Raw genomic sequence first — 12,070 nt, 5'->3', positions numbered from 1 at the left:
ATTCCGGAAAGCTCTCTCCGAGCCCCACGAGACTGACTGCGTAGCGGTCACGGCAAATTTCGAGGCCCAAAACCATCGCCTCGGAGGTCGACGGGAGAGGTTTTGGCCGCTCGGGGCACAAAAAGGAGTGCAACACGAGGACTTCCCAGGGGGTCACCCATCCTAGAACCATGTCTGGTCATTGTATGTTTTATGAAGAAATTTTTAGATGATGATTTCATTATTCTCCTGCTATATATATGTTAATGACATATTTATTGTTGGCCATAATGCTGGAAAAATTGAAAAGCTTAAAAGAGAGTTTTAAGTAAGTCTTTTGGCCGCTCGGGGCGCAAAAAGGAGTGCAACACAAGGACTTCCCAGGGGGTCACCCATCCTAGTACTACTCTCGCCCAAGCAGGCTTAACTTCGGAGTTCTGATGGGATCCGGTGCTTTAGTGCTGGTATGATCGCACTCGTTTTGTGTGCGTCGTCCCTCGCCTTTGTTCACGTCGCGGACGGCGCATCGACGACCGGAGCCCCGAAACCTCTCGAACGATCTCGGAATCGCCATTGTCGGATCCCTCCGATGCCCACGAGGCCGACCGCGTACCGGACACGGCAAGCGCGCGCCGAAACCATCGGGACTTTCTCGAACGAACTCGGAATCGCTATTGCGGCCCCATTCCGGAAAGCTCTCTCCGAGCCCCACGAGACTGACTGCGTAGCGGTCACGGCAAATTTCGAGGCCCAAAACCATCGCCTCGGAGGTCGACGGGAGAGGTTTTGGCCGCTCGGGGCACAAAAAGGAGTGCAACACGAGGACTTCCCAGGGGGTCACCCATCCTAGAACCATGTCTGGTCATTGTATGTTTTATGAAGAAATTTTTAGATGATGATTTCATTATTCTCCTGCTATATATATGTTAATGACATATTTATTGTTGGCCATAATGCTGGAAAAATTGAAAAGCTTAAAAGAGAGTTTTAAGTAAGTCTTTTGGCCGCTCGGGGCGCATAAAGGAGTGCAACACGAGGACTTCCCAGGGGGTCACCCATCCTAGTACTACTCTCGCCCAAGCAGGCTTAACTTCGGAGTTCTGATGGGATCCGGGGCTTTAGTGCTGGTATGATCGCACTTGTTTTGTGTGCGTCGTCCCTCGCCTTTGTGCACGTCGCGGACGGCGCATCGACGACCGGAGCCCCGAAACCTCTCGAACGATCTCGGAATCGCCATTGTCGGATCCCTCCGATGCCCACGAGGCCGACCGCGTACCGGACACGGCAAGCGCCCGCCGAAACCATCGGGACATTCTCGAACGAACTCGGAATCGCTATTGCGGCCCCATTCCGGAAAGCTCTCTCCGAGCCCCACGAGACTGACTGTGTAGCGGTCACGGCAAATTCCGAGGCCCAAAACCATCGCCTCGGAGGTCGACGGGAGAGGTTTTGGCCGCTCGGGGCGCAAAAAGGAGTGCAACACGTGGACTTCCCAGGGGGTCACCCATCCTAGAACCATGTCTGGTCATTGTATGTTTTATGAAGAAATTTTTAGATGATGATTTCATTATTCTCCTGCTATATATATGTTAATGACATATTTATTGTTGGCCATAATGCTGGAAAAATTGAAAAGCTTAAAAGAGAGTTTTAAGTAAGTCTTTTGGCCGCTCGGGGTGCAAAAAGGAGTGCAACACGAGGACTTCCCGGGGGGTCACCAATCCTAGTACTACTCTCGCCCAAGCAGGCTTAACTTCGGAGTTCTGATGGGATCCGGTGCTTTAGTGCTGGTATGATCGCACTCGTTTTGTGTGCGTCGTCCCTCGCCTTTGTGCACGTCGCGGACGGCGCATCGACGACCGGAGCCCCGAAACCTCTCGAACGATCTCGGAATCGCCATTGTCGGATCCCTCCGATGCCCACGAGGCCGACCGCGTACCGGACACGGCAAGCACCCGCCGAAACCATCGGGACTTTCTCGAACGAACTCGGAATCGCTATTGCGGCCCCATTCCGGAAAGCTCTCTCCGAGCCCCACGAGACTGACTGCGTAGCGGTCACGGCAAATTCCGAGGCCCAAAACCATCGCCTCGGAGGTCGACGGGAGAGGTTTTGGCTGCTCGGGGCGCAAAAAGGAGTGCAACACGAGGACTTCCCTGGGGGTCACCCATCCTAGAACCATGTCTGGTCATTGTATGTTTTATGAAGAAATTTTTAGATGATGATTTCATTATTCTCCTGCTATATATATGTTAATGACATATTTATTGTTGGCCATAATGCTGGAAAAATTGAAAAGCTTAAAAGATAGTTTTAAGTAAGTCTTTTGGCCGCTCGGGGCGCAAAAAGGAGTGCAACACGAGGACTTCCCACGGGTGACCCAAGCACGCTTAACTTCGGAGTTCTGATGTGATCCGGTGCTGGTATGATCGCACTCGTTTTGTGTGCATCGTCCCTCGCCTTTGTGCACGTCGCGGACGGCGCATCGACGACCGGAGCCCCGAAACCTCTCGAACGATCTCGGAATCGCCATTGTCGGATCCCTCCGATGCCCACGAGGCCGACCGCGTACCGGACAAGGCAAGCGCGCGCCGAAACCATCGGGACTTTCTCGAACGAACTCGGAATCGCTATTGCGGCCCCATTCCGGAAAGCTCTCTCCGAGCCCCACGAGACTGACTGTGTAGCGGTCATGGCAAATTCCGAGGCCCAAAACCATCGCCTCGGAGGTCGACGGGAGAGGTTTTGGCCGCTCGGGGCACAAAAAGGAGTGCAACACGAGGACTTCCCAGGGGGTCACCCATCCTAGAACCATGTCTGGTCATTGTATGTTTTATGAAGAAATTTTTAGATGATGATTTCATTATTCTCCTGCTATATATATGTTAATGACATATTTATTGTTGGCCATAATGCTGGAAAAATTGAAAAGCTTAAAAGAGAGTTTTAAGTAAGTCTTTTGGCCGCTCGGGGCGCAAAAAGGAGTGCAACACAAGGACTTCCCAGGGGGTCACCCATCCTAGTACTACTCTCGCCCAAGCAGGCTTAACTTCGGAGTTCTGATGGGATCCGGTGCTTTAGTGCTGGTATGATCGCACTCGTTTTGTGTGCGTCGTCCCTCGCCTTTGTTCACGTCGCGGACGGCGCATCGACGACCGGAGCCCCGAAACCTCTCGAACGATCTCGGAATCGCCATTGTCGGATCCCTCCGATGCCCACGAGGCCGACCGCGTACCGGACACGGCAAGCGCGCGCCGAAACCATCGGGACTTTCTCGAACGAACTCGGAATCGCTATTGCGGCCCCATTCCGGAAAGCTCTCTCCGAGCCCCACGAGACTGACTGCGTAGCGGTCACGGCAAATTTCGAGGCCCAAAACCATCGCCTCGGAGGTCGACGGGAGAGGTTTTGGCCGCTCGGGGCACAAAAAGGAGTGCAACACGAGGACTTCCCAGGGGGTCACCCATCCTAGAACCATGTCTGGTCATTGTATGTTTTATGAAGAAATTTTTAGATGATGATTTCATTATTCTCCTGCTATATATATGTTAATGACATATTTATTGTTGGCCATAATGCTGGAAAAATTGAAAAGCTTAAAAGAGAGTTTTAAGTAAGTCTTTTGGCCGCTCGGGGCGCATAAAGGAGTGCAACACAAGGACTTCCCAGGGGGTCACCCATCCTAGTACTACTCTCGCCCAAGCAGGCTTAACTTCGGAGTTCTGATGGGATCCGGGGCTTTAGTGCTGGTATGATCGCACTTGTTTTGTGTGCGTCGTCCCTCGCCTTTGTGCACGTCGCGGACGGCGCATCGACGACCGGAGCCCCGAAACCTCTCGAACGATCTCGGAATCGCCATTGTCGGATCCCTCCGATGCCCACGAGGCCGACCGCGTACCGGACACGGCAAGCGCCCGCCGAAACCATCGGGACTTTCTCGAACGAACTCGGAATCGCTATTGCGGCCCCATTCCGGAAAGCTCTCTCCGAGCCCCACGAGACTGACTGCGTAGCGGTCACGGCAAATTTCGAGGCCCAAAACCATCGCCTCGGAGGTCGACGGGAGAGGTTTTGGCCGCTCGGGGCACAAAAAGGAGTGCAACACGAGGACTTCCCAGGGGGTCACCCATCCTAGAACCATGTCTGGTCATTGTATGTTTTATGAAGAAATTTTTAGATGATGATTTCATTATTCTCCTGCTATATATATGTTAATGACATATTTATTGTTGGCCATAATGCTGGAAAAATTGAAAAGCTTAAAAGAGAGTTTTAAGTAAGTCTTTTGGCCGCTCGGGGCGCAAAAAGGAGTGCAACACAAGGACTTCCCAGGGGGTCACCCATCCTAGTACTACTCTCGCCCAAGCAGGCTTAACTTCGGAGTTCTGATGGGATCCGGTGCTTTAGTGCTGGTATGATCGCACTCGTTTTGTGTGCGTCGTCCCTCGCCTTTGTTCACGTCGCGGACGGCGCATCGACGACCGGAGCCCCGAAACCTCTCGAACGATCTCGGAATCGCCATTGTCGGATCCCTCCGATGCCCACGAGGCCGACCGCGTACCGGACACGGCAAGCGCGCGCCGAAACCATCGGGACTTTCTCGAACGAACTCGGAATCGCTATTGCGGCCCCATTCCGGAAAGCTCTCTCCGAGCCCCACGAGACTGACTGCGTAGCGGTCACGGCAAATTTCGAGGCCCAAAACCATCGCCTCGGAGGTCGACGGGAGAGGTTTTGGCCGCTCGGGGCACAAAAAGGAGTGCAACACGAGGACTTCCCAGGGGGTCACCCATCCTAGAACCATGTCTGGTCATTGTATGTTTTATGAAGAAATTTTTAGATGATGATTTCATTATTCTCCTGCTATATATATGTTAATGACATATTTATTGTTGGCCATAATGCTGGAAAAATTGAAAAGCTTAAAAGAGAGTTTTAAGTAAGTCTTTTGGCCGCTCGGGGCGCATAAAGGAGTGCAACACGAGGACTTCCCAGGGGGTCACCCATCCTAGTACTACTCTCGCCCAAGCAGGCTTAACTTCGGAGTTCTGATGGGATCCGGGGCTTTAGTGCTGGTATGATCGCACTTGTTTTGTGTGCGTCGTCCCTCGCCTTTGTGCACGTCGCGGACGGCGCATCGACGACCGGAGCCCCGAAACCTCTCGAACGATCTCGGAATCGCCATTGTCGGATCCCTCCGATGCCCACGAGGCCGACCGCGTACCGGACACGGCAAGCGCCCGCCGAAACCATCGGGACATTCTCGAACGAACTCGGAATCGCTATTGCGGCCCCATTCCGGAAAGCTCTCTCCGAGCCCCACGAGACTGACTGTGTAGCGGTCACGGCAAATTCCGAGGCCCAAAACCATCGCCTCGGAGGTCGACGGGAGAGGTTTTGGCCGCTCGGGGCGCAAAAAGGAGTGCAACACGTGGACTTCCCAGGGGGTCACCCATCCTAGAACCATGTCTGGTCATTGTATGTTTTATGAAGAAATTTTTAGATGATGATTTCATTATTCTCCTGCTATATATATGTTAATGACATATTTATTGTTGGCCATAATGCTGGAAAAATTGAAAAGCTTAAAAGAGAGTTTTAAGTAAGTCTTTTGGCCGCTCGGGGTGCAAAAAGGAGTGCAACACGAGGACTTCCCGGGGGGTCACCAATCCTAGTACTACTCTCGCCCAAGCAGGCTTAACTTCGGAGTTCTGATGGGATCCGGTGCTTTAGTGCTGGTATGATCGCACTCGTTTTGTGTGCGTCGTCCCTCGCCTTTGTGCACGTCGCGGACGGCGCATCGACGACCGGAGCCCCGAAACCTCTCGAACGATCTCGGAATCGCCATTGTCGGATCCCTCCGATGCCCACGAGGCCGACCGCGTACCGGACACGGCAAGCACCCGCCGAAACCATCGGGACTTTCTCGAACGAACTCGGAATCGCTATTGCGGCCCCATTCCGGAAAGCTCTCTCCGAGCCCCACGAGACTGACTGCGTAGCGGTCACGGCAAATTCCGAGGCCCAAAACCATCGCCTCGGAGGTCGACGGGAGAGGTTTTGGCTGCTCGGGGCGCAAAAAGGAGTGCAACACGAGGACTTCCCTGGGGGTCACCCATCCTAGAACCATGTCTGGTCATTGTATGTTTTATGAAGAAATTTTTAGATGATGATTTCATTATTCTCCTGCTATATATATGTTAATGACATATTTATTGTTGGCCATAATGCTGGAAAAATTGAAAAGCTTAAAAGATAGTTTTAAGTAAGTCTTTTGGCCGCTCGGGGCGCAAAAAGGAGTGCAACACGAGGACTTCCCACGGGTGACCCAAGCACGCTTAACTTCGGAGTTCTGATGTGATCCGGTGCTGGTATGATCGCACTCGTTTTGTGTGCATCGTCCCTCGCCTTTGTGCACGTCGCGGACGGCGCATCGACGACCGGAGCCCCGAAACCTCTCGAACGATCTCGGAATCGCCATTGTCGGATCCCTCCGATGCCCACGAGGCCGACCGCGTACCGGACAAGGCAAGCGCGCGCCGAAACCATCGGGACTTTCTCGAACGAACTCGGAATCGCTATTGCGGCCCCATTCCGGAAAGCTCTCTCCGAGCCCCACGAGACTGACTGTGTAGCGGTCATGGCAAATTCCGAGGCCCAAAACCATCGCCTCGGAGGTCGACGGGAGAGGTTTTGGCCGCTCGGGGCACAAAAAGGAGTGCAACACGAGGACTTCCCAGGGGGTCACCCATCCTAGAACCATGTCTGGTCATTGTATGTTTTATGAAGAAATTTTTAGATGATGATTTCATTATTCTCCTGCTATATATATGTTAATGACATATTTATTGTTGGCCATAATGCTGGAAAAATTGAAAAGCTTAAAAGAGAGTTTTAAGTAAGTCTTTTGGCCGCTCGGGGCGCAAAAAGGAGTGCAACACAAGGACTTCCCAGGGGGTCACCCATCCTAGTACTACTCTCGCCCAAGCAGGCTTAACTTCGGAGTTCTGATGGGATCCGGTGCTTTAGTGCTGGTATGATCGCACTCGTTTTGTGTGCGTCGTCCCTCGCCTTTGTTCACGTCGCGGACGGCGCATCGACGACCGGAGCCCCGAAACCTCTCGAACGATCTCGGAATCGCCATTGTCGGATCCCTCCGATGCCCACGAGGCCGACCGCGTACCGGACACGGCAAGCGCGCGCCGAAACCATCGGGACTTTCTCGAACGAACTCGGAATCGCTATTGCGGCCCCATTCCGGAAAGCTCTCTCCGAGCCCCACGAGACTGACTGCGTAGCGGTCACGGCAAATTTCGAGGCCCAAAACCATCGCCTCGGAGGTCGACGGGAGAGGTTTTGGCCGCTCGGGGCACAAAAAGGAGTGCAACACGAGGACTTCCCAGGGGGTCACCCATCCTAGAACCATGTCTGGTCATTGTATGTTTTATGAAGAAATTTTTAGATGATGATTTCATTATTCTCCTGCTATATATATGTTAATGACATATTTATTGTTGGCCATAATGCTGGAAAAATTGAAAAGCTTAAAAGAGAGTTTTAAGTAAGTCTTTTGGCCGCTCGGGGCGCATAAAGGAGTGCAACACAAGGACTTCCCAGGGGGTCACCCATCCTAGTACTACTCTCGCCCAAGCAGGCTTAACTTCGGAGTTCTGATGGGATCCGGGGCTTTAGTGCTGGTATGATCGCACTTGTTTTGTGTGCGTCGTCCCTCGCCTTTGTGCACGTCGCGGACGGCGCATCGACGACCGGAGCCCCGAAACCTCTCGAACGATCTCGGAATCGCCATTGTCGGATCCCTCCGATGCCCACGAGGCCGACCGCGTACCGGACACGGCAAGCGCCCGCCGAAACCATCGGGACTTTCTCGAACGAACTCGGAATCGCTATTGCGGCCCCATTCCGGAAAGCTCTCTCCGAGCCCCACGAGACTGACTGCGTAGCGGTCACGGCAAATTTCGAGGCCCAAAACCATCGCCTCGGAGGTCGACGGGAGAGGTTTTGGCCGCTCGGGGCACAAAAAGGAGTGCAACACGAGGACTTCCCAGGGGGTCACCCATCCTAGAACCATGTCTGGTCATTGTATGTTTTATGAAGAAATTTTTAGATGATGATTTCATTATTCTCCTGCTATATATATGTTAATGACATATTTATTGTTGGCCATAATGCTGGAAAAATTGAAAAGCTTAAAAGAGAGTTTTAAGTAAGTCTTTTGGCCGCTCGGGGCGCAAAAAGGAGTGCAACACAAGGACTTCCCAGGGGGTCACCCATCCTAGTACTACTCTCGCCCAAGCAGGCTTAACTTCGGAGTTCTGATGGGATCCGGTGCTTTAGTGCTGGTATGATCGCACTCGTTTTGTGTGCGTCGTCCCTCGCCTTTGTTCACGTCGCGGACGGCGCATCGACGACCGGAGCCCCGAAACCTCTCGAACGATCTCGGAATCGCCATTGTCGGATCCCTCCGATGCCCACGAGGCCGACCGCGTACCGGACACGGCAAGCGCGCGCCGAAACCATCGGGACTTTCTCGAACGAACTCGGAATCGCTATTGCGGCCCCATTCCGGAAAGCTCTCTCCGAGCCCCACGAGACTGACTGCGTAGCGGTCACGGCAAATTTCGAGGCCCAAAACCATCGCCTCGGAGGTCGACGGGAGAGGTTTTGGCCGCTCGGGGCACAAAAAGGAGTGCAACACGAGGACTTCCCAGGGGGTCACCCATCCTAGAACCATGTCTGGTCATTGTATGTTTTATGAAGAAATTTTTAGATGATGATTTCATTATTCTCCTGCTATATATATGTTAATGACATATTTATTGTTGGCCATAATGCTGGAAAAATTGAAAAGCTTAAAAGAGAGTTTTAAGTAAGTCTTTTGGCCGCTCGGGGCGCATAAAGGAGTGCAACACGAGGACTTCCCAGGGGGTCACCCATCCTAGTACTACTCTCGCCCAAGCAGGCTTAACTTCGGAGTTCTGATGGGATCCGGGGCTTTAGTGCTGGTATGATCGCACTTGTTTTGTGTGCGTCGTCCCTCGCCTTTGTGCACGTCGCGGACGGCGCATCGACGACCGGAGCCCCGAAACCTCTCGAACGATCTCGGAATCGCCATTGTCGGATCCCTCCGATGCCCACGAGGCCGACCGCGTACCGGACACGGCAAGCGCCCGCCGAAACCATCGGGACTTTCTCGAACGAACTCGGAATCGCTATTGCGGCCCCATTCCGGAAAGCTCTCTCCGAGCCCCACGAGACTGACTGTGTAGCGGTCACGGCAAATTCCGAGGCCCAAAACCATCGCCTCGGAGGTCGACGGGAGAGGTTTTGGCCGCTCGGGGCGCAAAAAGGAGTGCAACACGTGGACTTCCCAGGGGGTCACCCATCCTAGAACCATGTCTGGTCATTGTATGTTTTATGAAGAAATTTTTAGATGATGATTTCATTATTCTCCTGCTATATATATGTTAATGACATATTTATTGTTGGCCATAATGCTGGAAAAATTGAAAAGCTTAAAAGAGAGTTTTAAGTAAGTCTTTTGGCCGCTCGGGGTGCAAAAAGGAGTGCAACACGAGGACTTCCCGGGGGGTCACCAATCCTAGTACTACTCTCGCCCAAGCAGGCTTAACTTCGGAGTTCTGATGGGATCCGGTGCTTTAGTGCTGGTATGATCGCACTCGTTTTGTGTGCGTCGTCCCTCGCCTTTGTGCACGTCGCGGACGGCGCATCGACGACCGGAGCCCCGAAACCTCTCGAACGATCTCGGAATCGCCATTGTCGGATCCCTCCGATGCCCACGAGGCCGACCGCGTACCGGACACGGCAAGCACCCGCCGAAACCATCGGGACTTTCTCGAACGAACTCGGAATCGCTATTGCGGCCCCATTCCGGAAAGCTCTCTCCGAGCCCCACGAGACTGACTGCGTAGCGGTCACGGCAAATTCCGAGGCCCAAAACCATCGCCTCGGAGGTCGACGGGAGAGGTTTTGGCTGCTCGGGGCGCAAAAAGGAGTGCAACACGAGGACTTCCCTGGGGGTCACCCATCCTAGAACCATGTCTGGTCATTGTATGTTTTATGAAGAAATTTTTAGATGATGATTTCATTATTCTCCTGCTATATATATGTTAATGACATATTTATTGTTGGCCATAATGCTGGAAAAATTGAAAAGCTTAAAAGATAGTTTTAAGTAAGTCTTTTGGCCGCTCGGGGCGCAAAAAGGAGTGCAACACGAGGACTTCCCACGGGTGACCCAAGCACGCTTAACTTCGGAGTTCTGATGTGATCCGGTGCTGGTATGATCGCACTCGTTTTGTGTGCATCGTCCCTCGCCTTTGTGCACGTCGCGGACGGCGCATCGACGACCGGAGCCCCGAAACCTCTCGAACGATCTCGGAATCGCCATTGTCGGATCCCTCCGATGCCCACGAGGCCGACCGCGTACCGGACAAGGCAAGCGCGCGCCGAAACCATCGGGACTTTCTCGAACGAACTCGGAATCGCTATTGCGGCCCCATTCCGGAAAGCTCTCTCCGAGCCCCACGAGACTGACTGTGTAGCGGTCATGGCAAATTCCGAGGCCCAAAACCATCGCCTCGGAGGTCGACGGGAGAGGTTTTGGCCGCTCGGGGCACAAAAAGGAGTGCAACACGAGGACTTCCCAGGGGGTCACCCATCCTAGAACCATGTCTGGTCATTGTATGTTTTATGAAGAAATTTTTAGATGATGATTTCATTATTCTCCTGCTATATATATGTTAATGACATATTTATTGTTGGCCATAATGCTGGAAAAATTGAAAAGCTTAAAAGAGAGTTTTAAGTAAGTCTTTTGGCCGCTCGGGGCGCAAAAAGGAGTGCAACACAAGGACTTCCCAGGGGGTCACCCATCCTAGTACTACTCTCGCCCAAGCAGGCTTAACTTCGGAGTTCTGATGGGATCCGGTGCTTTAGTGCTGGTATGATCGCACTCGTTTTGTGTGCGTCGTCCCTCGCCTTTGTTCACGTCGCGGACGGCGCATCGACGACCGGAGCCCCGAAACCTCTCGAACGATCTCGGAATCGCCATTGTCGGATCCCTCCGATGCCCACGAGGCCGACCGCGTACCGGACACGGCAAGCGCGCGCCGAAACCATCGGGACTTTCTCGAACGAACTCGGAATCGCTATTGCGGCCCCATTCCGGAAAGCTCTCTCCGAGCCCCACGAGACTGACTGCGTAGCGGTCACGGCAAATTTCGAGGCCCAAAACCATCGCCTCGGAGGTCGACGGGAGAGGTTTTGGCCGCTCGGGGCACAAAAAGGAGTGCAACACGAGGACTTCCCAGGGGGTCACCCATCCTAGAACCATGTCTGGTCATTGTATGTTTTATGAAGAAATTTTTAGATGATGATTTCATTATTCTCCTGCTATATATATGTTAATGACATATTTATTGTTGGCCATAATGCTGGAAAAATTGAAAAGCTTAAAAGAGAGTTTTAAGTAAGTCTTTTGGCCGCTCGGGGCGCATAAAGGAGTGCAACACAAGGACTTCCCAGGGGGTCACCCATCCTAGTACTACTCTCGCCCAAGCAGGCTTAACTTCGGAGTTCTGATGGGATCCGGGGCTTTAGTGCTGGTATGATCGCACTTGTTTTGTGTGCGTCGTCCCTCGCCTTTGTGCACGTCGCGGACGGCGCATCGACGACCGGAGCCCCGAAACCTCTCGAACGATCTCGGAATCGCCATTGTCGGATCCCTCCGATGCCCACGAGGCCGACCGCGTACCGGACACGGCAAGCGCCCGCCGAAACCATCGGGACTTTCTCGAACGAACTCGGAATCGCTATTGCGGCCCCATTCCGGAAAGCTCTCTCCGAGCCCCACGAGACTGACTGCGTAGCGGTCACGGCAAATTTCGAGGCCCAAAACCATCGCCTCGGAGGTCGACGGGAGAGGTTTTGGCCGCTCGGGGCACAAAAAGGAGTGCAACACGAGGACTTCCCAGGGGGTCACCCATCCTAGAACCATGTCTGGTCATTGTATGTTTTATGAAGAAATTTTTAGATGATGATTTCATTATTC

General features: G+C 53.0%; 15 non-coding genes across 15 annotated transcripts; all 15 read right to left on the bottom strand.

The window, feature by feature from the left end:
• Positions 1-338: 338 nt before the first annotated feature.
• On the bottom strand, positions 339-457 carry LOC135592130 (5S ribosomal RNA). The gene has a single exon (XR_010478895.1). It is a non-coding gene; the product is annotated as a 5S ribosomal RNA (ribosomal RNA).
• A 544-nt stretch (positions 458-1,001) lies between these two features.
• LOC135589788 (5S ribosomal RNA) lies at positions 1,002-1,120 on the bottom strand. Its single transcript, XR_010477195.1, has one exon. It is a non-coding gene; the product is annotated as a 5S ribosomal RNA (ribosomal RNA).
• A 544-nt stretch (positions 1,121-1,664) lies between these two features.
• Positions 1,665-1,783, bottom strand: LOC135590058 (5S ribosomal RNA). The gene has a single exon (XR_010477464.1). It is a non-coding gene; the product is annotated as a 5S ribosomal RNA (ribosomal RNA).
• A 1,177-nt stretch (positions 1,784-2,960) lies between these two features.
• On the bottom strand, positions 2,961-3,079 carry LOC135592129 (5S ribosomal RNA). Its single transcript, XR_010478894.1, has one exon. It is a non-coding gene; the product is annotated as a 5S ribosomal RNA (ribosomal RNA).
• Positions 3,080-3,623: 544 nt separating this feature from the next.
• Positions 3,624-3,742, bottom strand: LOC135590039 (5S ribosomal RNA). The gene has a single exon (XR_010477446.1). It is a non-coding gene; the product is annotated as a 5S ribosomal RNA (ribosomal RNA).
• A 544-nt stretch (positions 3,743-4,286) lies between these two features.
• LOC135592128 (5S ribosomal RNA) lies at positions 4,287-4,405 on the bottom strand. The gene has a single exon (XR_010478893.1). It is a non-coding gene; the product is annotated as a 5S ribosomal RNA (ribosomal RNA).
• Positions 4,406-4,949: 544 nt separating this feature from the next.
• Positions 4,950-5,068, bottom strand: LOC135589787 (5S ribosomal RNA). The gene has a single exon (XR_010477194.1). It is a non-coding gene; the product is annotated as a 5S ribosomal RNA (ribosomal RNA).
• Positions 5,069-5,612: 544 nt separating this feature from the next.
• LOC135590057 (5S ribosomal RNA) lies at positions 5,613-5,731 on the bottom strand. The gene has a single exon (XR_010477463.1). It is a non-coding gene; the product is annotated as a 5S ribosomal RNA (ribosomal RNA).
• A 1,177-nt stretch (positions 5,732-6,908) lies between these two features.
• On the bottom strand, positions 6,909-7,027 carry LOC135592127 (5S ribosomal RNA). The gene has a single exon (XR_010478892.1). It is a non-coding gene; the product is annotated as a 5S ribosomal RNA (ribosomal RNA).
• Positions 7,028-7,571: 544 nt separating this feature from the next.
• On the bottom strand, positions 7,572-7,690 carry LOC135590038 (5S ribosomal RNA). The gene has a single exon (XR_010477445.1). It is a non-coding gene; the product is annotated as a 5S ribosomal RNA (ribosomal RNA).
• Positions 7,691-8,234: 544 nt separating this feature from the next.
• LOC135592126 (5S ribosomal RNA) lies at positions 8,235-8,353 on the bottom strand. Its single transcript, XR_010478891.1, has one exon. It is a non-coding gene; the product is annotated as a 5S ribosomal RNA (ribosomal RNA).
• A 544-nt stretch (positions 8,354-8,897) lies between these two features.
• Positions 8,898-9,016, bottom strand: LOC135589786 (5S ribosomal RNA). The gene has a single exon (XR_010477193.1). It is a non-coding gene; the product is annotated as a 5S ribosomal RNA (ribosomal RNA).
• A 544-nt stretch (positions 9,017-9,560) lies between these two features.
• Positions 9,561-9,679, bottom strand: LOC135590055 (5S ribosomal RNA). The gene has a single exon (XR_010477461.1). It is a non-coding gene; the product is annotated as a 5S ribosomal RNA (ribosomal RNA).
• Positions 9,680-10,856: 1,177 nt separating this feature from the next.
• Positions 10,857-10,975, bottom strand: LOC135592123 (5S ribosomal RNA). The gene has a single exon (XR_010478889.1). It is a non-coding gene; the product is annotated as a 5S ribosomal RNA (ribosomal RNA).
• Positions 10,976-11,519: 544 nt separating this feature from the next.
• On the bottom strand, positions 11,520-11,638 carry LOC135590036 (5S ribosomal RNA). The gene has a single exon (XR_010477442.1). It is a non-coding gene; the product is annotated as a 5S ribosomal RNA (ribosomal RNA).
• Positions 11,639-12,070: the final 432 nt, after the last annotated feature.

The sequence above is a fragment of the Musa acuminata genome, chromosome BXJ1-8 (assembly GCF_036884655.1).
Source record: "Musa acuminata AAA Group cultivar baxijiao chromosome BXJ1-8, Cavendish_Baxijiao_AAA, whole genome shotgun sequence".
Lineage (NCBI taxonomy): Eukaryota > Viridiplantae > Streptophyta > Magnoliopsida > Zingiberales > Musaceae > Musa > Musa acuminata.
The sequence above is the reverse complement of the archived record's forward strand: the minus strand, read 5'-3'. Positions and strand labels throughout refer to the sequence as shown.